Below are 26,801 nucleotides of genomic sequence, written 5' to 3' on the forward strand. Positions count from 1 at the left end.
AGAACTGGAATGAAATAGAAAAGAAAACACCATTTTAAGAATTGCAAATTAACTTTCATTATCCAAATCTAAGCAACTAAACAGGAGGGAAATTTCTAGTCTCAGTCGTTAGGTTTTTAAAAATATTCAAAAGAAAACATGCAGGGTACTTAAAAGATGGCTATAAGACTTTCCATGTACTTTTGTAGCCTCCATACTTTCATAACCAGATCACGTTTGTTTACAGCAAATTTAGTGCCTCATTTTTTGTTTCAAAAATTAATATTAAACTAACGCTTAATTTTTTCTTTCTAATGCAACTTGTTTTTCTGTCTTTATGTTCACAGAAATAAAGCCTGGCAAATAAAGTGGGGCCTCAACAGAGGAAATGCTGCCAGCTAAAAACACCGGATGTAATCGAGACCACAAGAGACACATACTTGGTTATACATGTCGGACTAAAAAGAGGTATTGGAAAGAAACAAAGTGTAACTTTTCATTGGATGGTTTAATTGTTTTTGTGAAATCTTACTAGTTTGTAGTTTACACCCAAACAAAACAAAATCTGTGGGAATTATTCTGATAATCTTAGGTTCTGCTTTCTGGAGTGTTAAAAGAACAAGAAAAAAGAAATAAAAAAAAACAAACCTATGGATTCTTACCACCGTCCTTGGCCATTCTACCTCTGTGAAAGGAGAAGAGAGGGATGAGGGCCTCAGCCTGCCAGACAAGACAATGCAGTACAAGTAACTTGGATCAACTGCAGCAAATAATTGAGAAAATAGCTTGAGTAAGAATGTCTCTTCTGATGTCTTCCCTTTTTTAAAGAATCAGAATAAATCTGCCTGTAAATGGACAGATAACAAGTAAATCAATAAGCATTATTAACTCTGGCATTGGGGCGGGGATAGGAAAACTCCATTTACAAAGTCCATAGCTGTTTTTCTATTCCCACCCTTTGACGTTGTGCTTCCGTTTGTCCAGAGTGATGGTGATAGCTATGATGAATACTGTTTCCCACTGGCTATGGAAATACACATGTGAACTTTTTTTAGAGAGGAAAGCATAAGACTTCGGCATCTCTATTTTTTTAATTTAACTTTTTATTTTGGTTGTCAGTGCTTTCAAGCTTTACATGTCAATAGCTATCTATTACTCTCTAAAAATATTTGCAGTTAAATATTTTCCTGTTCAAAAAAATGATTCTTCAGGCAAAAATAAAAATTCAATTTACTTTTAAATCAGGGAACAGGTTTTTAGTTGTCAAAATAGAATATTTTTTACTTAAAAGCTTGATTGATGGGACCAGTCAGCAGTTTTTATGCTTTAAAAGTTAACAGGAAGTCTTTCACTTTCTTTCATGTAATATGATCAAGAAGGTGGACATTTCTCAAAAGAGATAAGAAAATCCTACAATAACTCACACAGGAGAAAACATGCATCTCAATAAGAACAAGTCATTCTTGAAACTGTATTCTGTTATATATGTCAGCCATCTTATTATTTCAAGCAAGCTCTTTGAAAAAAAATAAGAAGAAAGCCTTTTGCCACTAGAGGGAGTTCAAAATTCCCTTTGTAACAATAAATACGTAGAGCGAATTTAACTTCTGACACAATAAAAAGTATGATTATAGTACACTTCTTTTTTAGTAAACAATAAGACTAAATCAGGAATCAGGTTTTGTGGGGGGATATAGTTCCCCCTTCAACTATAATAACTACTGTGAATATATGTGATGATTATTATGCACAGTACATTTAGATTTGAAACAACTTAAAAATTTTAATCTCTGGAAGTAGTGTAGGTCAAGAGTTTAGTTCTAATTGTTTATTCATCAAGAATGGAATCTTTTAATCAAGCTGTATTTAACAACTGTGATGTTCCATAGATATTGCCACGATCCCTCTCATTCTGCATATGCTTTTCCAGTGGGACTTTGTCCTCTTCAGTCTAGAGCTGGCACCTATTTACTCTACCCCTGAGTGTGGGATGGCTCTGTAATGGACCAGAAGAATGCAAAAGTACTGCTGAGTGACTTGCTGGTCTAGGTCTTAATAGGTCTTCAGCCAACGGCCACGTAAAGAAATCTGGGCTTGTCTGCTATCCAGGTAGAAAGCCCATATGGAGAGAGGTCCTGCAGAATGAGAAGCCAGGTAGAGAGGAAAGAATGGAAGCACTCCAGCCAAAAGCCAGACTACTGCAAGGAACGAGAATATATCCATCTTGGGCATTCCAACTGTGGCAGAGCTCCCAACTGTATGCAACTGTGTGAGGGACCTCAAGTCACTGGGAGCAGAAGACCCACCCAGCTGATCCCAGCCAACCCAGGGAACTGTGCAATCAAAAATCACTGTTTTGAATTTGAGGTGGTTTGTTCCTCAGTAACAGGTAACTGAAACAGTAATACCAGTAAATACATTTGTATGATGCTCTATAGTTTTTAAAAGCCTTTTCATATCCACAGTCTCCCATAGACCAACCATGCAGTAGGAAACTGGGTCAGAAGTTAAACACTCTGCCCAGGAGTTGAGTGTCTAAAAGCAAATATGAAGCTTACATTTAAAAGAGAGACGTTTCTCATAAGAAAATACCATATCTCTATTTTTTATTTTCTATCCAGTGTTTCCTTTTCAGTGAGAACTGATTAATCTCAACAATTTATTAATTTCTATTAGTCCTAAGGATTTGAAAAGTAAAAATAACCTTTCTGGACCTCTGCTTATTAATTTATGTACACCTTAATTTTGTGTTGATGTTTAAGAAATGTTCATCATTTAAAAGTTCTAGGCATAAAGCACTAATACCTTCAAGCAATATCATAAGCTGGATTTTTAAATTTGAAAAGACCCCTAAAAAATTCTTGCCTTCCTTGTTCTCACTGCATTCACAAATTTTACAACTCTCTATCTGAGTTCCAGTTCATCAAAATAATGACTGGACACCTAGCACCAAGTCCTTTGCATTTTGACCCTCCCAGCCCACCCCTTTCTCTCCTCCAAGCTTACTGTTAAGACTGCTTATGATTGATATGAACAAACAGTTCCAGCAACTGAAACACTTTAAGATTCTTCCCTTTGACAGCTAAGTGTTTAGGGAAAGGGCCGGTGTTATGCGTCGGAGGGGTGGGGTGGGGTAATGATTTCAGAACTCAAGAATGGCCTATATCACCTAAGCAATAGTCCAAGATTAAATTGGGAGGAAGATGATTGCTAGAAATCAGTTTTTCAGAATAAACTGAGTGGTCCATGTCTAAGACAGAATAAAATTCAAATTTTGAAAGCCCGGGATCCAGACTGGTGGTCCTTGAACTTACTAGTCAGTTTCTTTTCTGAGGAGGTATCTCATTACCTTTAGGTAGAGAGGTTCCAATTACCTGTATTAAATCATGCCACTTTCTCTTTCCTTCCAACAGTCACGGCACAAATGAGAGTGAGTGCAAATGTAAGTTACAGAAGCTGAAAGCTGGAGGGTGTTAGGATTTAGTTGAATAAATATGTAGGTTAAACATCTACTTTATAACTTTCAGTGACTGTTTCTTGATCTTAGGCTAAAGAACCAAATCCTTCAGATGGCCCGCAAATCCCTGCAAGATTTGAAGCCTATCTATTCCTCCAGCACTATCTTCCACCATTCTTCTTCTTCACCTACTAAGTTCCAGGTATTCTGGTCTTTCAACTCTCCAAATCTGCAAGGCAACCTATCCAGCAACATGCTTTACACATGCTGTTCCCTTGGCATGAAATCTTCTCTCCTACCTCTGCCTGGTTAACTCTTACCACACTGTACATCTGCTTTTCTGGACACATCGAGTAGCAATTTAAATGATTATTTAATGTCCATCCCCTGATGAAAGCTCCTTGAGAGAAGGGGTCATATCTGTTTTGCTCATTTTTTTTTCACTAGTGTCTTTTATAATTGAGTGTATAGTAAATACTATTTATCAAATATGAATCTGTTATATTTAAGAAACTTAAAAATATCTATGCATAAACATACATCGTTATGCTGTATTATATTATAGGTACTTCTGAAGGTACAAAGAAGAATTTGACAGTTTCAATAAGAAAGAGATATGTACAAATGACCAAGTGGCAAAACAAAACCTGACCCATAGTAATAAGATAGAGATCTAAACAATATATAGTGGGAGAACAGGAAAAAGGAGATTTACCAACCCTGCCCAAGAAAAGTCCCTAGCTAAATCCACATACAAGGAATGTAAAATGCTTGGGAGTGGGGAGAGAGCATGCAGGCCATGCAGGTAGCCTGGGTGGCTATGTGACCAAGGAGCCAGAGCTCTGGGGAAAGCTCGGCCTGCTGCTACCCCGCAGGGAAATCTTTGCGACATGTTGATGTGTCATGATAGCAATTGGTAAACAATGATGACAAGCATTTCGTTTAATGGTTTGGCATTCTGGACAGATATGCTAAGTAGCCTGCCCAACTACCTAGAACAAAACAGAATTAGACCTGGGGCATCGCCCTTATTGCCCAATCCTCAAGGATTTCACATCATGTGGGAAGTCCAATGAGATGAGGTATGAGATACTCTTCTCTTCTGAGGTTCCTGTCTCCTGGCTAACTGGCCTGATCTCCTGGGCAAGTACTTATTCTCACCAGTTTTGATACAAAGGTAGAAAAATATGCTTAAAACAAGTCTGTTCACAGATTCAAGTTTTCAGCAACAAAACTTCATTTTTCGTTTCACAATTAAAATTACTGAAATTTGGTTCATGTACCAAACATTAAGTGACATTAAGAAATACTTTTGTCTCTTGACTTTGCATAAATTATGTCAATGTTAAAGTGAAAAATAGGCTTTCATTATGGAATTCCCGTTTGGTAAGCTACAGTGCTTACACAAATGTTTCTGGTTCTGCTCTGAAGAAATGCAGCATGGCTTTGAAGACTTCTTTTTTATACCACGTCTCCACAGTGCTATATCTTAAAGTCTTTTGGGCCAACTATTCATCATAAGTAAATTTTAGTTCCTAAGAATATTTAAATATCAATCCCTCAACATGAAGCACTATGATTTAAAAGCAGTTTGGAATACCCACAAACAGGCCTGTGAAACTGAACTGTGCTTCCTAAGTACGGAATTGTGCAATCTTCATTTACTTTGCATTATGTGATAAGGACTTGGCTCCTAATCATTTCAATCTCACATTTTTTATGACTCCTTGTTGAAAGTCAATATTTTGATTGGCATATATCAAGATTCAAACATATCTTGGATCAGAAATTCTGTTTAAACTGAGAAAAGGGCACATACTACTTCAAATGACCTAGATATGAGCATAGTGGCCTAATTTTCATTTACGGAAAGCAGTTTGTAATAAAGTGAAATTTTCAGAAGCAATGAAACAACACTCAACAGAAACAGTGTAGTCATTAGTTCATGAGAAAGATTTTGCTAACACATCATTCCAGTACACTTAAACCACAGATACAGCCACCTCTACAGCCGCGGCTTTGGGCAATAGATATAAATTAAATTCAAAAGTATTTCAAAACTCATGCTCTAGTAAAGAGTTCCAGCCCATCCAATTACCAACTATTTCAACAACACTACTAAAACCAAGACATACTGTTGCCTCACCTGAAAAAAAAAAAACAAGACACACTGGACATGAGTTTGACTTCTTCTTTTCCCATTGCACAACCAAAACAAATAAGCATGAAAGAAAGAGCGTTTGGGGGAGATAGCCGGGGAAAAAACAACAACATACAAGTTAGAAAACAGCCTATAATAGTAATATCCATTAGAAATTTCTGTAATGATGAAAGTATTCTACATGTATACTGTCCAATACGGCAGCCACTAGTCACACGTGGCTAGTGAGCACCAGAAAGGTGACTAGTGTTGACTAAGGAACTGAATTTTTAATTCTAATTAATATAGGTTTAAAATTAAATAGTCGCATGTAGCTAATAGCTACTGTATTACACAGCAAAGGCCTATATTTTACTGAATTCCTGAAAAATAAAGAAGCAAACTATTTTATACCATCAGTTATTAAAGGTGGTGATTATTTTATGGCCAGCAGGAGTCTAGAATTAATTTTTACCTCATGATTATCTAATGATCTTTTAAAATACTTATTAACTTGGTCCTGAAAAGGATCTTTAACCACAAGTAAGCAAAGGTACTGTCTAGGCAGGCCAGAAATGACAGAATCAGGGCAGAGGAACAAGCCCAATCCTGAGTCCAGCGGTTACTGTTCTGCCATGTTACCCAGCTTTTCCAGGGAATGAAACATTTAATGTGGACTGATAATTTGGACAGGGCAGTTCAGCCTGACCCAAACTTTCTACATAACCAGCAGAACCAAGCAGAACTAAAATAAAAATTCACTCTTGCTAACTCTCTCTGGAAATGATTAGTATTATTTTAAACTATGTCTGTGCCTTAACTAGATATCCTACTGCAAACACCCTCTAACAAAACTTGAGCCTCTTTGGGGAAATATACATATTTTTTTAATTTGAGTTCTTCCTCACTTTTTTCAGTACCTCGACACTTCTTTTAGCATCCAGTTATCATAACTTACGTGTGGCTCTGATTACTTTTATTCATTTAAATTTCACAAACACTGTCTCAAGTAGGCAGAGTAGAAATTATTCTCCTCATTTTATAGATTGAGAAAAAGGTGTGAAGTTAAATGACTTGCCAGAGGTGACCAGAACATCAATCCTCTAGTTCCTGTTTCACGGATCTTTCTTCAGATTATTTAATAGACAACCGTCATATGTTATGATGTAATAACAAAAATGCAACAAGAACATCAGACTTTTATGTTCACCAAGACACAGTCTAGTAGTCTTTGTATTAGGGGAGATTTTTACATGAGAATACCAGCCTTATTTTTTCTTCTAAAAAAGGCACTTATTATCAAGATCGTCTTTGGCTGTAAGAAAATGGACACTCATCCTAGAAGTAGGACAAAAAATAAGAAGTGTCTGATAGTCAACTAAAATACAATAATTAGAAATCTAGAATTATTTTGAGACCTAACCTAAATTTCTTAAGACTATCCTAAAAATCAAGATTGCATTCATAACAGTATCCCAAGGATTTAGTTACAATGTATAAATAAATGTTCCATCAATAGTCAAGTTACTGCTTAATAAGCATTGATAAATGGAGAGGGAGATGGGGTGGGAGAGGAATTTTGTTCAGTATTATTGGATATATAAAGTCATGTCCATGGAACAATCCATCAAGAAAGGATTCATAATCTTCATTGTAGCAGTCCACCTTATTAGTACAAATAAAATTGTCAATTTTTCTAAAATTGCCCCTTCTAATTTAAGTTACATATATAAATAAGTGTGCTAGATAATCTCGGCCACCATCAATTCCTTCCCTTCCTGTACTTGCATGCCATTCCACCTATCAAGAGGTAGAACCTATCTCACTTCTTCTAGAATCTCTGCAGGCAAGGTGACTTGCTTTGGACAATAAAATGGGGTAGTAGTGATGCTGTGCCTAGCAGCTTCCACTTTTCCTCTTGGAAACTAGCCACATGTAAGAAGTCCACGTATCCTGAGACTACTGTCCAGTGAGAAAGGCCAAGCAACCTAGGTAGAGAGAGAAAGGATAAGTGCAAAACAAGAGGCACTAGCTATTAGAAGTGAAACCTTTGCAACCTTCTAGCCCATTCAAACCACCAGCTGAATGCAGTTGGGTGAATGAACCCAAAAGAATCCAGCCCAGCTGATGACACGTGGAATGGCCAAAACCTGTCCAGATTTCCTGAGCCACAGAATCATGAAAAATAATAAATTATTGTTTTAAGCTATGAAGATTTTAGTCGATTACCAAACTTGCTCCTTCTACTTTTTTATTCTGAATAAAAGAAATAATGTGGAAGTTTCTGTGTCCATTTTTACTTGAGCTTAACTATGGCTAAGCACAAGCACCTCTGAGGGCGTTATGGCACAGAAAAGGCCCACCCAAACAGAAAGCTCATCTTTGAGGTTTCCTTCTACACTGGTCTCACTTTACTTGCCACCACCAAGTAAAAAGAAAAGAAAAGGAAGAAGGAGCTTTTTAACAGAGTAATGGGTTCCTGGAAAACTGTAGCATATATTTTTACACAGTTCAGAAATAGTGTGTTTAGCAAAAGAATCCTCGGCTAAATTGAAATTTTGAAGTGATGAAGAAAAACAGCCAGATCTAACACTGAAATCAAGCAGCCACGCTCTCCATCTCTGGAGAACATCCTAGAATCTTACCCCTGCCCCTATTTCTTGTCTTTTCTTTTTTTGCCATGAATATTTAATTCAGTGATGGGATAAGAACTTTAAATCATTAAAAACCATAAATAGATCAATGCTAAGTTTGCACATTAATCTTGCTCATTAATGAAGGACACTGCGTCATTAAAAAAAAATGATGCTGGGAAAATATTTTTAATAAGCAAAATAAATATGAATGATATATTAGAAAAAAAACAATAGCTAGAAAAGTCCAAAATGCTAAAGGGGGATATTCTCCAAGGTAAAACCTGCTTTAGAGTTCACGATCCACTTAGATTGAACCCTGAAAGAGTGATGGTAAAGGAGGAAATTTTTACATAAAAATAGAATAGGAAACTGGCAACTACCACCTGAAAAGCAAGCCTCCCAGATCTTCATGGTTACTTAGCGACATCTCATCTAGCTCCACCACCGCCCCCTCCTTAGCTTTTGTCTCCTTCGTGCCCTCCACCTGAGCCCTTCTACGAGTACTCTGGGGAGGCAGAGGTGCAAAGCAGAGACTGTTGTCATTTCTCCTGCAGTCTCTCCCAGTTTAGCACAATTAGCGATAATGGTATATAATCCATAATAAAGTGATAAATAATCCATAAAGGAAAGTCTACCCAATGCCTCACTCACTTTGAAAAATCGCCAGTTCTGTCAAAAATGCCAACACTCCAATCCGGCATTCACTGCACAGAATCTTCATCTTCCCATCCGTATATGCAGGAGTAACAGATGTTGAAATACAACCAATTTTGTGGCTGACAAATAAATCCTGAAATGCCTATAACCATATAAACAAAGGCAGTTAAGTCCATGAATATGATGCTTCCTTGTGGGTCAACCTCCCAAGAGTTTAGGACATTGTCTCACAACATTTTTGCATCTTTAGAATGTTACAACATAGAAAATGTTCAAATTGTGAGGGCTATAGGTGCAAAAGAACAGTTCGTATCACATGCAATACACTCTGCTGTCATTCAGGAAAAATCAGATGCACTAATTATTAAAGGGATCTAAGTGATACTTTGCAGTTTTTCTAAAATCAAGTTCCAATTATAGCCATATTAGATACTTCCCCATTTAAGGAATTAAGAATAACAAGAAAATCTCTCTGAAACAGTTTTCAATAGCCTTACTTCAAAAATGCAGGAGAATCACCTTGTTCATACTACTCTTACTCCTATAATCAGCTGACATTTTTGACAGGACCTGAACAAGAAATAAGAAATGTGCCTTAGGGTCCTGCTGTTCTTATCGGTGCAGGAAGGGAAGAAGTTACTTTGATGTGGATGTTCTCTCTAACTTCCCATCAAGTCCTTTTCGCTTTTCAGCAGCACTGAAAGCATTCGGAAGTCAAGAACACTCTTTAAGATCATTATAAGGGCTCTGCAGGGAAATCAAGTTAAATAAAGTCCATATTTATGCAGATGAAAGGCAATCTTTAGAGGATCAATGCTTTCTGGTAACTGGAATCATAAAGGAATTCTCCTCTAGCAGGAAGGCTGACTAGATAGATCAGAACTACTGCCTTAGGCATAACCCAACATCCTTGGCCTCAAGAAACTGGATCCAAGGAAAAATTCTGACACCTAAAACCAATCCGGCATCCCTGACTTTAGGATGCTTCTACCTCGGCTCCACCTTCAACATGACTTCAGGATGCTTCTACCTCAGCTCCACCTTCAACTAACTCATCTTTAGGTCAGCTGACTCCCAAGCCAAGAAACACGAGAAGTATCCCCAGAAGGATCTCCATGTACGATCTTCTCCTCTGGGTGAAGCACAAGAGTTGCCATCTGTACTGCTAACAAAGTCCATCCCCGTCCCTCTCCTTCCTCACCAAAATCTGTCCTCTCTAAAATGTACTCTTTGGTGATATCCCTATATCTACTGATATAAAAACCGCACTTTCCATTTCCATTTCATTAGTAGGGTGATGGCTCCAGATCCTCCTCTCTATAAGATTCTCCTGAGGGGTCCTCATAGTACAGGCATATTTGTACACAGTGGAGGCAGCCAACTTCTTCTTCCAAGAAATCTCAGATATAAATCTTTCTCGCGTTCTTTAGGCTCCCATCTTGGATTATTCATCAGTCTTGGTTGACCTCACAGATTGCAAGGATCTTGTCAGTTTACAATCCCTTATTTTTTATTTTTTATGCCTACAGCACCTGGTCTTCCTCAGTGGTCTCCCATTCAAGTACTAACCAGGCCCGACCTTGCTTAGCTTCCAAGATCAGACGGGATTGTTCAGGGCAGCATGGCCGTAGACTCTTTTTTTTTTTTTTAACTGAGATATAATTAACATAGAATAAACTACACAGATCTTAAGTGTTTAGTTCATGACACTCGTATACAGTTGTGTAACCACCACTCAAACAAGACGTAGGTCCTTTGCGTCCCTAAGAGAGTTCCATCGTGCTCATTTCCCGTCAGCCTCCCTCTCCAACCACTATCTGACCTCTATCACCAAAGGTTAGTTTTACCGGTATTTGGATTCCATGGAAATGAAAGCATAGACTAACGCCTTGTTGTGACAGGCTTCTTTCACTCAGCATGTTTTTGAGATTCATCAATGTTGCTGTTTGAACCAGCAGTGTTTTTTTTTTTATTTATTTATTTTTTTGCTGAGTAGTATTCCATTATAAAGAAATTTGTTTATCCATTTTCCTGTTAATGGATGTTTGGATTATTTCCAGTCAATTTGGGGCTTTATGTATAATGCTGCTATAAACGTTCTTATGTAACTCTTCTTACAAACCTATATTTTTATTTCTTGTTGGTATACCTAAGAGTGGAAGTGCTGGATCATATGAGAGATGTATGTTTAACTTCCTAAGAAACTGCCTAATAGTTCCCCAATGTGTTTAGACCATTTTACATTCCCACCTATGACTCAGAATTCCAGGTGCTTTCACATCCTCCCCAATATTTGGCACTGGCAATGTTTTTATTTTAGGAATTCTAGTGGATGTGAAGTAGCATCTCTAGTGGCTGGCTATAAGCTGTATTTCTCTGATATCTACTGACGTTGAGTACTTTTTTTGAGCTTACTGGCCATTCATATACATTCTTTTCTACAGTACTTATTCAAATCTTTAATTGGGTTGTTTGTTTTTCCCTCTGAATTTGTAGAAATTCTTTGTGTATTTTTGATTCAAGTCTTTTGTCAGATACATGTGCTATGAATATTTTTCCAGTTGGTATCTGTCTATTCATTTTCTTAAAAGTATATTTTGGTGAGCAGAAATGTTTAATTTCGATAATGTCCAATTTATCAATTTTTTTTTTTTAGTTTACAATTTGTGCTTTTTGTGTGGTGTCCAAGACATCTTTGCCTACTCTAAGGTCACAAAGACACCCTCCTATATCTTCTAGAAGATTTACAGTTCCAGGTTTACATTTGAGTCTGTAATCCAGTTCGCATTAATTTTTTAGTATGGAGATTGGTTTCAAAGTTCACTTTTTTCCCCAGAAAGATTGTTCTTGATATTATATTTTCTCATAGTTTGAGAAATAGTTGCATTTGAAATACAATTTATAAACACCTTAGTGTTCATGTAAGTTGTACGTGCCCACACCATGCTGATTTTATTTTCTGCTGCATTCAGTATTCTAGTAGAACTGGCCATTTAACACTGAAAATTATTACAAAGATAGATCACTTAAACTGCACATCCTACGGCAGCTAAAGGCTGTGCTACATAAATATTTTACTTTAATTTTTTTAAAGCGGGAGTTCAGATATAGAAACTTGAGTCTTGATTTCTAATTTTAGATAAAGTCTTATAATTTGACTCGTAAGTTCAACTATTTAGAATGAAAAAGTGTAAAATATCCATAACTTGTACATGACTTCAAAATGGAATGAGTAATGGGCCCAACTCCTGCAACAAAAATTCAGAAGGCAGGAAAAGAGAACTGCTTACTAAGAAGGGGGCTAAGAAAACTCCTGGGCATTTTCTTTCTTGTTTTTTCTTTTTTTAAAACCCTGCCTGCCAAATAGAAATGACTTTGATTAATGCAGACAGAAAACATAGCTCTTCCTCTAGATTTAGAAAGATCCAGGAAGGATTGAGGACTATTTGATAGTCTGTGTTGCAAATCTTAACAAATAATTTATTTGAAAAGCAGTTAAGTGCCCTTTACCCACCCTTTTAATTCAATTTAAATTCCAGTCAGTGTTCAGTTTAACACAGGAAACAGAATATTGGCCAATGAATGAGGCAACCGTACCTTACCTATAGAGCTACTGGTAAGTTGTCAACTGTTTTCTACTTAGCTTTCAAGACACTAAATGGGAATATCTTTGATCCCAAACACCTTATAGGTAGAGTCTGAAGATTACTGAATTTCTTATTATGGAAGAAGTACCTTTATTTCCACAGCAATAAGGGAGGTACTGTGTGTTCTATTTTTTATTGTACAGGTAGAAAACTGTGTGCACGTGCTAAGTGGGAAAATGGGATAAGTAGAGAATTTCTTCTTCTCTTGCCAGGAGACTTACTCTGCCCTTGTTACTGGGTAAAATGCACACGTAATCCTTACATCTTTAGATGAGAGACAGAGATGGTCTTGAGTCTGTCTGGAGAGCAGACTTTCTTCAGTATTAGAAGACGGGACAGAATAGGAGGACAGGAAGAGATCAGCTCAACACTGATGGGAACAATTCCTTGGTAATAATTTTATAAAATAAAATATACTCTATTCTTTTATATTTACGCATCTATCAAGATCCAGGGGGGAAATTTTCAAGATATGCTGTGAATTCCCAATGCCAATAACCATTTGTAATGTAAACATGAAGTACTTAAGAGATCATACATGTAAAATCATAAGTCTTAGCTAAAGGCATAAATATTTAGACACTGAATAATAACTAATATTTATTGAATGCTTCATAGATGCCACGCACTAAGTACTTTGTATGTCATAACTCATGATAAAAGCCACAAAATACTTAATATTTTTATTCTCAATTTGCACAAAACCGAGAAACAGAGGGTAAGTAACATGCCCTGGGACACATTCAAACTCAGGCGGTCTAACTCTAGAGCCCACTGTCTACGTGTTACGGACTGAACTGTGTCCCCCTCAAATTCATATGTTGAAGCCTTAATTCCCAATGTGACTGTATTTGGAGATAGGGCTTGTAAGAGGAAATTATGGTTAAATGAGGGTGTAAGGGTGGGGTCCTAATCCAATAGGATTGGTGGCTTCTCTTTCCACACTCATGTGAGCACCATGGATAAACCATAAGAGCACACAGCAAGAAGGCAGCCATCCGCAAGACAGGGAAATAGCTCTCGCCAGAATCCAGCCATGCTCACATCCTGACCTCAGACTTGCAGCCTCCAAGAATTATGAGAAAATAAACTTGTTTTTTTAAGCCACTCGGTCTATGGTATTTTGTTATGGCAGCCCGAGCAGACTAAAACACTACGGAAATCTTCTTTCCAGAAATTTTCAAGGAAGGGACGCTTCAAAAAGAAAACAAGATCTAATTTTTGCTTCACCTGTAATTTTTTCTCATACTAGTAAACTTGCTCCTCTTTTATCACGTACTAAAAGCAACTGAGAACTGAAATCTTATTGGGTTTTATCACTATTAATATTCATAGATTTTTAAAATATATGCATCAAAACATGCAGGTTAAGACATACTTACTATATTGATCTTTGCAAAAGAAGCATAAAAGCTTCTGATCAATATAAATGTAAAAGTTTTCGTTCAGATTTTTAGCATAACTAGATTTTCAGGCAATGACTACAGGAGTAAAATGAAATAAGAATGAAGACCTTAAAAAATGGCAACTGTTAGTACTCTTGGTTTATTAAAAATAATCACAGAGCATTATTGGCAATGCTAGATTTCTAGCATTCCAATCTAGTGAGAGGAATTATCAGTGTCTAAAAGGTCTTTGTCAACTCTAACATCTATAAACATTTAAGTGGTATTGAACAGATTCCATAATCTGATCTGCTTTTAACTGTGGAAATCAATGCAGTTATTAAGAAGCTATTTGAATAATTCATGTTGTAAGAGAAGGCCTTCAGAGTAGCCATAATGTGTTTGCATCTTAATGGTATTTTAAATAAAGTTGTGTCTTGCTACAAAGCACATTTGGTAAGCAGGACCAATCAATCCCCATCCATCAGTTAAGAGGCAGCAGTAAGAGAAATTCTGACAGTTTCGGAGGAAGCTGAGCTATCTGGCTTTGAAAAATAAGAGAGTAAAAGAAAAGTTTCTTTCCCCAATATCTCAGAGGAAGATAGTGTCTGCCTTTTCACTCACCCCACGGCCTTGTTGTTGGGGGCTGACATTCAGTTGGAGATACAATTCAGTGATATCATTGCAAGGTCATTTAGCCATGTTAACTGGACTAAATGCCTATTCATCAGCCCTAACAAAAGTATGTATTATGTGTCAAATGGTTAGCTCTGAGTAAAGACATTTGCACAAGGATAATTTTCTCTTTTCGGAAGGTTTTAACCTTATATCATACATTTCCTTGATTTTTAAAGCAGGGTGAATGTAAATAAAGTTGGCTTTCATAAAATTTGAAATTTCAGACAAATGTCAAAGAACATGAGAATATTAGCAAAGACCTTAAAAGTATCTAGTCCCAGCCTCATCCAATACTTGAGAACCTCCAAGACAATACCACCAAGCTGTGAAGCCAGTTTATTTCAACCCCTCTTGTTCATAAAGCTCACTGCTATCTTCTCCAGGAATGAATGACTGTTATTCAAGCAATTATGACAGATAATTCTTTCTTATGCTGAACCTAAATCTGTCTCCCTACCCTTCTACCTATTTGCCTTAACCAGCCCTTAGGAGGTACTCAGTCAAGTATAACACTTTTCTACCTGCTATCCATACTTGAAGGTAATGATTATGGTCTTCCCAAGTTCCCTCTCCTCAAACTAAACATTTCCAGCTCCTTCACTTTTCTCATGTTCTATCAATGTCAAGCCTAAAATTACAAACTTTTGGAGAACATGTATGTGAGAGAACTCACTAAGCATGTCTATTACTAAAATTTTTCTCTATCGTGAGAAAATGTTTCTATTACTAAACCATTTACCAAATCTGGATTAGCTCCTTTGCTTTATTGCTTGAACATCATCACCATTACACATTCCATCCCTTAGGCTGCTTTTCCCTCAGGTCTAGGAGGTTCTCCTCCCTTTGGCCCACAAAGCTTTCTATGATCTGTCCTAGATTTTTCTCCCCGGTCCTATCCATTAATACTGTCCTTGACTTCCTGCTACACCCTGGCCACACCAAACTACTTACTGTTTCCTGAAAGTTCCAAGGTTTCTCCCTCCTCTATGCTGCTCTCCACCTGGAACACTCCTCCTCCCCAACTTCGCATAACTAATGCTTTCTAAAGGCAGGTATCCTGAGAGTGGACAGAAAGTACATTAATCAATATAGATTAACTGCTATAAAAAAGTAACCTTCAAAATTTAGGGACTTGACACAATGAAAGTTTACTTCTCATTTATATTACAGTCCAATGTTGTTTGAGAGGTTTATAGGCGGGTGAGTATATTGCACATAATCCTTCAAGGACCCAGACTCTTTCTGTCCGATAAAGCTGCCATCTTCTACACCTGTTCTCCAAGGTCATCTCAGAAAGGGAAGGAAAACGTGAAGGATTTTATGTCCAGGCCAAGATGTGTTACACATCACTTCTGCCCATATTCCACTCACCACAACTGATCACAGGGCTCCACCTTTACTGCAAAAGCTGGGAAATGTATCTGCTAGAGAAAACTGAAACAGAGTTGCCGAATCCATAGCACTATCTCTAGATGACTCTACTTTGTTCTCCATGAAAGTCTATGGTTACTGATCTCATTGCCTTTACTACACTGGATGGGGAAATTATGTATGTTGATTTGTTTGTTTCCCCAATTTAACTATAAGCTCCCAAGCACAGCAACATGGCTTTCACCTTTACATTGCTAGCACATAGCACAGGACAGTCCTGCCACAAATATCAGTTTATACTTGTGAATAAATAGATTAATGAAGGAGTCTTGGCCCTATCTTCCTACTATTCCTAACCGGCTTGCTGAAATCTTAAAGACCCAAAGACAAGACAAGACATATAAAGGTCAAGAGATGCTACAGTGGCTCTTCCAGTGGTTTGGATAATGCCCTTGATAATTAAGTCACCTCCTTTACCCTAGAATATGAGCTCCTCAAAAGCATGAGCTAGGTCTTCTTATTCATCTCTGAATCCTTAGCACTCGGCAGTCTTAGACAGAGTCTATTAAATTAATGAATATAAAACATTGTTATAAATAGGGTAATCAGATCATAGGCCCTATTAACTTTAATTTCATGCCAAAAGTAACAAAATTTGATATCTGGATCAGCCATGAAATGCCAACAAAGAGTTAGCTTTACTATGGCTTACAACAATTATCTTCATGTCATTTTATAATACTGCCTGTTCTTATATTCTTTTTATAATACCATCTCTAATACATTTTAGGGCTAAGAAATTCTGTAGAAAGTTGTATTAATTTTTAGATAACAGGAAATGGTGGAAATCACTTAACTATTTTAATTTGACAACCCTGACCCCAGCTTTTAACAGTGGTCATTTCTTCTGCAGATACAGAAAGAATGCCTTCTTCCTTTGGATTAGTTCATTACAAACTGAGATATCATCATTAGGAAACTGAAAAAGCAGGAAAGGCTGTCTTCCTTTTCCAGTCTATAAATAAACAGGAAGACAAAGATAAAGACTGAAGCATCTCCCAAGCCAATATTTTGAAACTCCTGTTTACTTACCTTCAATTCCTTCCTTACTTACTGTGACCAAATTTTAAGGGGGGGAAAAATCTCAACTATGTCTAAAACTAGAAAAATATTCACAACATGTGCTTCTTTTCTTGACATTTTGTATTAACTGTTAAAGAAACAGTCATGATCCTTAAACCTATTTGTTTTTATCAAAACTAATTTAAACATTTGCTCTTTGGATGTTGGTTGTTGTGCTCAAAATGACCAAGATTAACCTGCTGAAATGAGAGTGTTCACCTTCCGGTGCCTTCACAGTTCTTATCTCTTGGTAAATAAAATAAAGAAGCAACAGGTCCAAAACTAATCTAAAAATATATTTACATTAGAATATACAGTGTAACCTATGTTTAAATTAAAATGGAAGAATCAATAATTTATCCTCTTTTGCATTAAGGAAACCTGTTTCTTTATTGGTAATTTTCAAATCAACTTAATCTAATCCATCAGACAAATATGAAAATGAAACTTTAATGCAGCATTATCTTGAAAAATCACCTTCTATGATCTCTATCTAATTCATTTTCAAATTATAAAAGCCTTAAAAGTTCAATGAAAATCTGATGCATAAAACCTGAATAAAAGCAAACTTAGACCCTTAAAGGAAACTGCTCACAGAATTTTAACATCAGCCTTGGCAGGCGTGGAGCCCCTGCTGTCTAGATCTGCATGAGGATGTGATCTAGGTTCAATGCTTAGAAAATCAAATCAGTTATGAGATGGCTCCATGGAATAAAGGGAACTGAGAGGAGATGGAAAAGAGAGATGTATAGTTTGATCTAGAGGCATCGAAGCCTCAGGAAATCTCAAGTCCTCATATCTCAGGGCCCCAGGCTGTCATGGAGCCCAGCTAACAAGTGTCCCCTTCCAATGTGGGTGCTTCTCCCGGGTTGGTGCATCACAAGCTTAGAGCGAAGTACTACGAGAGTAGCAACCACTACTGTGAAGTGGTCAGTTAACTGAGCACTCTACTATGTGCCATGTAATCACAAAGCTAAACAGAGGCTGCAGCCAGGAATAAGACAGACATAGAATGTGCCTTCACAGGGCATACAGTCTAACAGGAAAGGTTCCCAGTTATCAAATAAGTACTAAAGTGATAAAAGTCTCCCGGGAGAAATTAGGAGCTATGAGATCACATTACAAGGGTTCCTAACTTGGTAAGGGGTGTGGAAAGCTTCCCTGAAGAAATGGTAAGTAGTAATATTTACACTTGCTCCAGCCATTTAATCAGGTCAAGGGTTAGGACCTTCTTCTATAAAATAGGATATTAATAGTACCTACCATATAAAACCCTTATGAGGATTACATTAGATAACAAATGTAAGAACTAAAGCATGGTGACAAGCTACTGGAAAGTGATCGTTATATACTTCTGCAATTATTGTTATTAAGATGATACTTATTACTACTATTATGGTCTAAAGGAGTAAAAGTTAGCCAGGTAAAAGGTGAGCAGGAGGGATTGAAAGAGGAGCTATCCCAGACAGAGGGGAAAATATATGCGAAGCCCTGAGACCCAAAAGATTGTGGCCCCTCTTCTGTTGCTTCCCACTGAGCAACTAATTGTCACCAGTCCACTGACACAGCTCTCTTGGAAAAGTCTTCAGATAGAACTCTTGGCATTATGTCTCTGGAACACAAATCTGCTCTTTTGCTCACCTGCTTAAAACATTTTATAACCAAACTTCTTAGCAAAATCACTCAAATCCAGGACCTAAGCCCAATCTGTCCTTCCAGTGTCATTTCCTGCCACTCTCCTCCATTACTCACCCTTCTCTACACTCACTCCCAGCCACACACAACTCCCCATCAAATTTCCTGAACACAGCATGTGCTTTGATGGCCCTCTGCCTTACCCCATTTTAATTTTTCTGCCAAGAGCAGCCTTTCAAACGTCTCCATCTCACAAAATTCTATTTTCTTCCAAACTTGATGAGCTTCAATGTCATCTCTTTTATGGAAGTGTCTCCCAGCCCATTCAAGTCTCCCCTAAACATAAGCCCTTGGGAACTCTCTGCATATTGCCCTCCACCGAGTTAGACAGGTGCTTATCTCTCTGCTTATATTCTGAGTTCCATTAAAGTGGAAGCTACATCTAATTTAACTTTGTATGTGGAAGCACCCAGCTCATAAGTCAATAAATGTTTGTGCTGTTGTTACTCAAATTAAAATATTATAATAATGTCTTTGAGGAAATCTCATGAAAGGGAGAATGTTTACAGCATATTAGGGACAGAAAAGAAGGAAAGATGACACATGCAAACCATTTCAATTATTTATCCTTTTCTTGCAATCTTCCTGAGTGTATATGTCACTCTGGCACACAATTATTGAGTGCTCACTATTTTCCAGGCACTGTCCTGGGCACTGCGTCCATATTTGTAAATAAAACAGAATCCTTGTCTTCGTGGGACTTATTTGTGAGATGAACGTTAAAGAAACACACAAACGAACATACAAACTACAGACTATGGTAAGTGCCATAGGGGAAAAACAACAGCAGACCACGAAAAATGGCAATTTTAAAGCTCCAACTTAAATCAGGGAACCAGGGAAGACCTTTCTAAGAAAGGAACCGTGACTATGAGAAGTGAATCTGAGGAGGAATCAATCATGTAAAGAATGGGAGAATGAGCATTCCAAAAGCAAGAAAATGTCCTGAAAGGTCTTAAGGCAGGAGGGAGTACGGAGCGTTTGAGAAAGTGAAAGATGACAAGTTTGCCAGGAACCTGGTGAAGAAGCAGAAGTGCACTGGGCCAGCTTTTATAAGGCATGCTGGTTCTGTGAAAGAGACTGTACTTTTAAGCCATGAAGATTGTAGGCAGTCTTGGGGTGGGAGTGGGAGGGTGATGGGATCAGATTTACATTTTTAAAGTATCACTCTGAAGTGAGGAATTAAAATTCCTTTTAAGTAGAATTACTAGGGAGATGGAAAAAAAATCTCCGTTTATTTAATTTTCCAGTATCATTAAGGTAATCGTTATTTGACCATCCATCAGTCAAACATTATATTCATCAGTCAAATATTTGTCTCTGATCATTCTCAACAGTGAAACCCAAACCACCTCTGTAGCTCTTGTTTCTCGTAATGATATATATACTTCAGGTATACAAAGTTACAGTACGGATGGTGGTTCCTAGAATGCCACATTTATTCAGAGCTATCATTCCAACATGTTTAAAGCCTCTTGTCAAGATAAAAACTAGTATCTGATGTTGATTGAAACTCAAATTTTTCATTTTAACTGCAGTTGAAGATTTGGCCTTTTCTACCTGAGCTGATGCTTTATGAATGGCATATAAGAAACAGCGAAGGCTGTTATTTTTGTTTGTTTAGAAATGTCACAATCCTTCTCTAGGCTGAGAACAAATTCACTCAAGTTACAATTATGTCACAAAAAGGAGATAAAGCGCAGTATCATTTTTAGAATGTTCTTTGACATTTTGTTAAACCAAAAGAAATGTTACAACCAGAAAGAGAGAGAGAGGAAGGAAGAGAAATATAGTTACAGATTGAACAAAGACTAACAGGAACACACGTGCACACTTCAGTGCATATATTGAGGCTGGCAAGCAGCAGCGTCGCCTGGGAGCTACTTAGAGCTTGAGAAGGAAAACAGTGAACATGCATGGAGAGAACACCATAGAAATATCCGACATCCAGCCAAGACAAGAAAAGAAAGAGAGAGAGAACAAAATATAACTAGCACACACAGTGTAATATAAACTCCTTGCCCAAGCTTTCAAAGGGCAGCGATTTATCCAATATAAAAACAATGTTTGGAAAATTAGTGAAAGAAAAGGAAATCCACACCAAACAAGAAAATAAAAAGCAAGGACCTCTAGGTAAGGTACAAGGGGTGGGACTTAATGGTTTCAGAAAAGTCATCTTGAAAAGATAAAACAGTAGTTGTACATTAATAGAAAGAACATCAATAATAAAAGCTAACTTTTATTTAGCACATACTTTGTATTAGGTACTGTGCTAAATGCCCTCTATGTGTTGGTTATCTGATCGAAACCGCTTACCAGCTCTATGGTGGGTAGTAATTTTAATTCTATTTGAAGGATGAGCAAATTGGTGCAAAATCAAAGATAAGAAACTGGTGCTAAACCAAAGACGAGGAAAGTGGTGCTAAATCCAGTATCGCCAAGGTAAAATGTGAATGTGAGTTCGGCTGTCTGACTGGAGCTTTTGCAAATAAATTCAGGTAAGTTTTGTTGTTGTTAGTTTTAATCTAGATAATTAAGGCTTAAATAAAGCACAATACAGATTTTTACCTTAACTCTTATGATGGAAAGTTTTCTAAGTCATACTTCAGGTTTTCCTTCTTTTTTAAGCACAATATCCTGAGCATAATTTAAAGTTCTCTTAATAATTCTCAGTATATCAAGTATAATTTAAACATTAGCTATCATGTTCTGTCTTAATAGCTACCTCAAGAGATGCTAAGATATGGAGAACTATTTGTTCCTACAGCAAATGGGAGCCGAATGTTCTTTGAGTTGTTCTTTTTTTATATTCTGACTGTTGATTCCCTCACTGCCAGATTATCAACTCCAACTTCTAGCTGCTGTCAGGGTACTGAGCTCTAGCAGCAATCTACCCTCCCCCGCCTCCAGTTCGGCTGCTTCTCCGACCTTCTCTTGCTTCATACACTGCCTTCTGAATTCCAACCAGTTCAATTCAACACATTTTTAGAGTCTACTTTGACCTGTATTTGTTCCCCACGGGATATTTTATCAACAGCAATAGCAAAGATACTGTGTCAAACCAAGAAAACTTACACTTCCTTTCCAGCAAACCTCAACTAGCCAGTTCTAAGGGACACCATGTACCTTAACGGAGGCTGAGAAGACAGTCAATCTGTCGGTTACCAGTGGTGTCCTCATTTTACAGAGAGGTAAATCGAGGCTCAGATATTAGGCAACTCATTTAGCCTTTCACAGCCAATAAGTAGCAGAGATAGGATTTGAACAAGGTCTTTCTGCTTCCTAAGCTTCACTGCAATAAATAGGAGGGGAAAACACAATAATTTCATGCTAGTACTTACTGATAATGGCCTCAAGAAATAACCAGTTGCTTTATGTCTTTAATGTATGCTAAATAGTGAATAATATCAAAATCGACACTAAAATTATAAGAAAGGATTCAGAGCATTGCTAAAGTACAGACTGCTAAGCAGGCAACATACAACATATGATCGACCGGGCAGTACGGCCTTTTGCATTAATCCGTGCCAGCCTGAGGGTCACAGTTTCACATATCATGTGACTTCTTCAGTGATCTGGCACTCTTGGATGCAACCCATCACTTGCAAGAAGTATTACTGCATAAGAATAAAAAGACTATGAAAGTAATATAGGTTTCTCTAATATATATTATCTTTTAGAATACATATATTGTTACCATCAATTTTTGCATATCATCACACTAAAGCTTTAACTGACCACCTTATTCAGACATCTTTTTCAGAAGCCCATTTATCTCTCCTATTTAGACCCAATTCTGTTTCAGCCTGGTTATCCAAATTCATTTATTTATTTGACCAATACTTATTAAGTAGATACTCTGCTACAGATACTCTGTGCTACCTATTATGCTGGATGGCAGTATAGAGGTGACTATTTTAATAGTATATGATTCTGGATATTTGCTTAGGTACAGTGATTGTAATTGGATTAACATGTACACCTTCATTTATTCACCATGATCATCAAAACTGTAATTATTTTAAAAGCGGATCAAGAAACTTTCCATAGAAGTTGTATCATACGTCAAATGCCATTAAAAGCAATTTCTTGCCAATTTCCTAGAAAAGTTTCTGAAGCCTTTGCATGGCACGAAGAGGTCTTCATACAGCAACCACACCCTGAAGAGTTCCCTCAGACCTATAATAAGAAGTGTTGATCACTTTTTGGGGTCCTGGGTCACAGAACCACGGAATGAAAGAAATCTCCAGAGAAACTTTCTGAACACAAAAGCCAATGGTATATATTGACAAGCACAAAGTTGAGGGGAAATAGCTTCTTGGATGGGGCAGGCCCTTGTATTTCATTCACTTTAAACTCACACGGCCTTTATATGTTGCCTTGACTCTTTTTAACCACAAATCAGAGGCGCCCTAGCAAAACTTGCATCAGCTTAAAAAGCTCCTTAGAAGTTCAGGCAGCACCTTTACAATACAGCTTCAGAGACCGGACCTAAAACCCACCATGTGGTCTAGTTGTTTTGGTGATGCAATTACATTTTGAGATTATTTGGCCTAGAGTTGGTCTGCACTTATGTTCCAAACAATCCTGTTAATAGAGGGTCTACGGCACTCTAGTTTCCATTCATGTAGATTCGAGCTTTCTTTGTCTCCTTGCTAACACTGGCCTAACACTGGCATATTTATTCCTATTTCCTTAAGTACCTAACACTTCCTAACTTATTGTCTCCCTCAGAAAAAATTCTAGTAGGCTTCCCAAATACATGACATTTAATTTCATCTTAGAAAAATAAACAGGACACCACACAAGGTGAAGCCATTCTTCCTGCATATAAGATTTACACTGAAAATGCTTTTACTTGATCCTCCATGATCTTTTTAATAGAATGAATGCTTAAAAGATTAAATGCACTTCTGGGAAATTTTAAATCCATATACTTCTTAGTGGCACGTTTCAAATAAGTGAAAATGATACATAGGCTGATCTTTAAAAATTTCAAACAGAAGTATGAACCAGCATAAGCATTACATTTCTGACCTATTTTAAAACATTTTTCTTTTTTTCCATTCATCATTAACTGTTGACCAAAATCGTATGTTTCACATATTATATGGTTAATCTTACTGCCTCAAGTGATCAGGGGGTATTTTATAACCAAGTCCTCAATAAATAATTTATTCCACTTTTCCATTAATTGAAAAGTACAGTTTCAGAATACTGCCTGACACTAATACTTGGAGCATAGCAACTGACTTACTGGATAGATGAGATAAGGTCTAATGCATTTATCTTCTTTCTAAGAGATCAGTTCGTCAATACTGATTGAACCCAATGTGCACAAAAGCATGTGTCAGGAGAGAGGAACTTCCTCTAAACACCACTTTACTCCAAGCCTAAGCTTGCTGAGCCATGGGAGAATTTATGGCTTTTCCTACCCCAGCATCATTAATTGGAAAGAACCCTTAATTACAATCTAACACACAATTAAATCCATTAACCTTGTAGATAAGTTAAAACAAATCTCTGGACCCATAGAAGGTAGAATCTCCCTGAAGCAGGTGATGACCCCACCTTGCCCTCAACTGTTCCATCCTTCACCTGAAGCAAGTCAATCAATGTGAATGTCCTGCTTCTGGTCATAAATTTTGGGGTGCCTCTGCTTTTCTATGGGGAATAGGAAACTGAGGCCTCATAATGACTGAGAGGCACCAAGCAAGAGGAGCAGGAAGAGAAGGAGGTAGTGACCAGATCTGGGTGCTTTCATCACTTAGCACGTCACCATAAGGTAAGGGAATCAACAAACAGGCTCTGCAATGGACCACTTGTTGATACGGACACTGCAGTTCAGAGGCTGAATCTCGACTGAGGTTATCGTAGAAGTAGTGGTGTTTGGCCACAGGTCCAGCAGCTGGCTAGTGACTGGGGAAAGCAAGTTCTGGAGCTGCTGCTGCAGCGATGCTCACTCCGTTCTACCACAGGCCATCAGACAACCTGTGGCTTTTTCTATCTATCTTTCTCTTTGGCTGTTTTGCTCCACGTTTATGGCTGCCCTTGACTCAGTTTACTCTGATTTTGTTCATATAACAATCACATTGAGTGACTATGTGAGGTGGAGAGGAAGGAGGTACGCTTTCTCTGTGGTCCCTGAGCATCCTGAAGAATGACCATTTCCCCCTCCCCGCTTCCGGTGACTTTGCTGGAACTCTTCTAAAGATATACAGCATCTTCTTGTTCTCTTTGTTCCTCAGCCAGTCTACTATAGTAAGAGTTAAATGAGAAATGATGCACATAATATTATCCCCTTAGAAATGTGTGTGTGTTTTTTTTTAAAAACCAAGGATAATGCTCAGATGAAAGGACTAAAGTGCAAATGGTGGCATTACAAACATCAGAGCCAGTCGGGGTGGCTATGGCATGGTCTAGAGTTCTAAAACTTACTTCACTCCAATTCACGTAAGTGGAGGGAAAGCGTGTGACTTCCTATACCTTTCCTTTAACTTTTGTAAAGTTAGTACAATGGTCACTGAAGGGCCAGAGCCTACACCCTCATCACCTCTGGAAGGAGAGTGCCTAAGGCTGCCAGCTTCATGAGAGCTTTGGGGCTGCAGAGAGTGCACAAGGCCACAAAGACTGTGGAGGACACCCTGCCCTAGCTCCCATCCATCAATGCCACTCAGCGTCTTCCTCCCTGAGTTATAACCTCCGTTTTCACTGCTCTATACTCCATTAGGCCCACACAAGTATTTGCCTACAGCAAATGACTCAGAAATTCTTCACAAATACAAATTTCCTGTAGAATATAATAGAAAGAGAGTCAGAGAAAGGAGAGTTTAATTTCCCTTGGACTTGCTGCTTATTTTCTTTTAGGCATTAGTCATGTGGTCATTTGCTTAGCTGTAAATGAATCCCTCAGGCTTATAGGCAGCTGAATGGAATCACCATTGTCATCTTCTTGATTTAATAATTTCGATCAATATTCAGTTTTCTTGACAACAGAAGGCAAGTGGGAGAGCAGATGACTCAGAAGAGCAGATAACACAAATTATTATTATTGTTTTAGCTATTATTGTTTAACATGCCCTGCCCACATCAATTTCCTTCCCAAGCTCTCTTCTGCTTAGCCCAATGGGCCACAAATTTGGATGTGTATCAAATTGATTTGGGGGAGGGTATTCAAGTGGCCTGAAAGTATACTGTGTTGTAAGGAAAACCAATCTGTTTTGTGCTATTTATCACAGATAACTAGCAAGTGGACACTCAAGAGTTTGTGCTTAATACTGAGTTCACAAATGTTCTAAGTACTGTATTGAAAAACAAGGACATGATCCTTGCCCTCTGCTCCCACGTACATCTTTTGCCCAGGGGTTTCAAGGAAACAGCCATGAGGGAACCTTTTCTCGACCTATAATTTAACATTCCACACCGGTCAGATCAGGACAGGAAAGGAAGGGGCTGATGAAAGAGGAAAGGCTGGGTTTTTTTTCCTGAAAAGGGCAGTGAGTGGTACCCAAGAGAAAGACTCTACAACCTGGTGATTTCTGAGATTCTAGTAGTGGGTAAGTAGAAATAATATCCTCAACAATCAAAATATTTGGCAAGAGGAATAGAGAGTTTGGGCAAAAGATAAAGAACATCATATTAGCCATGGCCGTTTGCTAGATTTCGATGGGCATTTCAGTTGAAGGATGAAAATCTCAGATGAAAGAAAGACATTTAAGGTTAAAAAAGCAGTCTAACACTTGCTATTTATATATTAAAGAAAAGGCATGGCAAAGAAATGGGCTCCTCCTGCAGAACTGAGAAAACAGAACCTATTGCCAGGAGAAGGGAGAAAAAAAACATGATCCATAAAATTAGTTACGATGCTTTTTTTTTCTTCTGACAAAACCAGGGTTTCATTTCTGCTAATAGTAGTTTCCACATAAAAGAGACATCTTTTCTTTAAAAAGAAAAAAAAAGGTAGAGAGAGAGAGGTTTAAAAAGATGTCAGAGCGGTCAGAATTAGTAAGCTGTTTCTTACTTCAATTCTTTAGT

At 37.7% G+C, this 26,801-nt stretch overlaps 1 protein-coding gene and 1 pseudogene across 5 annotated transcripts in view; both read right to left on the bottom strand.

The window, feature by feature from the left end:
* Positions 1 to 26,801, bottom strand: part of RBMS1 (RNA binding motif single stranded interacting protein 1) — a 196,781-nt gene that overhangs the window by 139,911 nt on the left and 30,069 nt on the right. The window lies entirely within an intron of this gene.
* LOC112470849 lies at positions 10,390 to 10,502 on the bottom strand (annotated as a pseudogene).

This window comes from Pteropus alecto, unplaced genomic scaffold (assembly GCF_000325575.1).
Source record: "Pteropus alecto unplaced genomic scaffold, ASM32557v1 scaffold3, whole genome shotgun sequence".
Taxonomy (NCBI): Eukaryota; Metazoa; Chordata; class Mammalia; order Chiroptera; family Pteropodidae; genus Pteropus; species Pteropus alecto.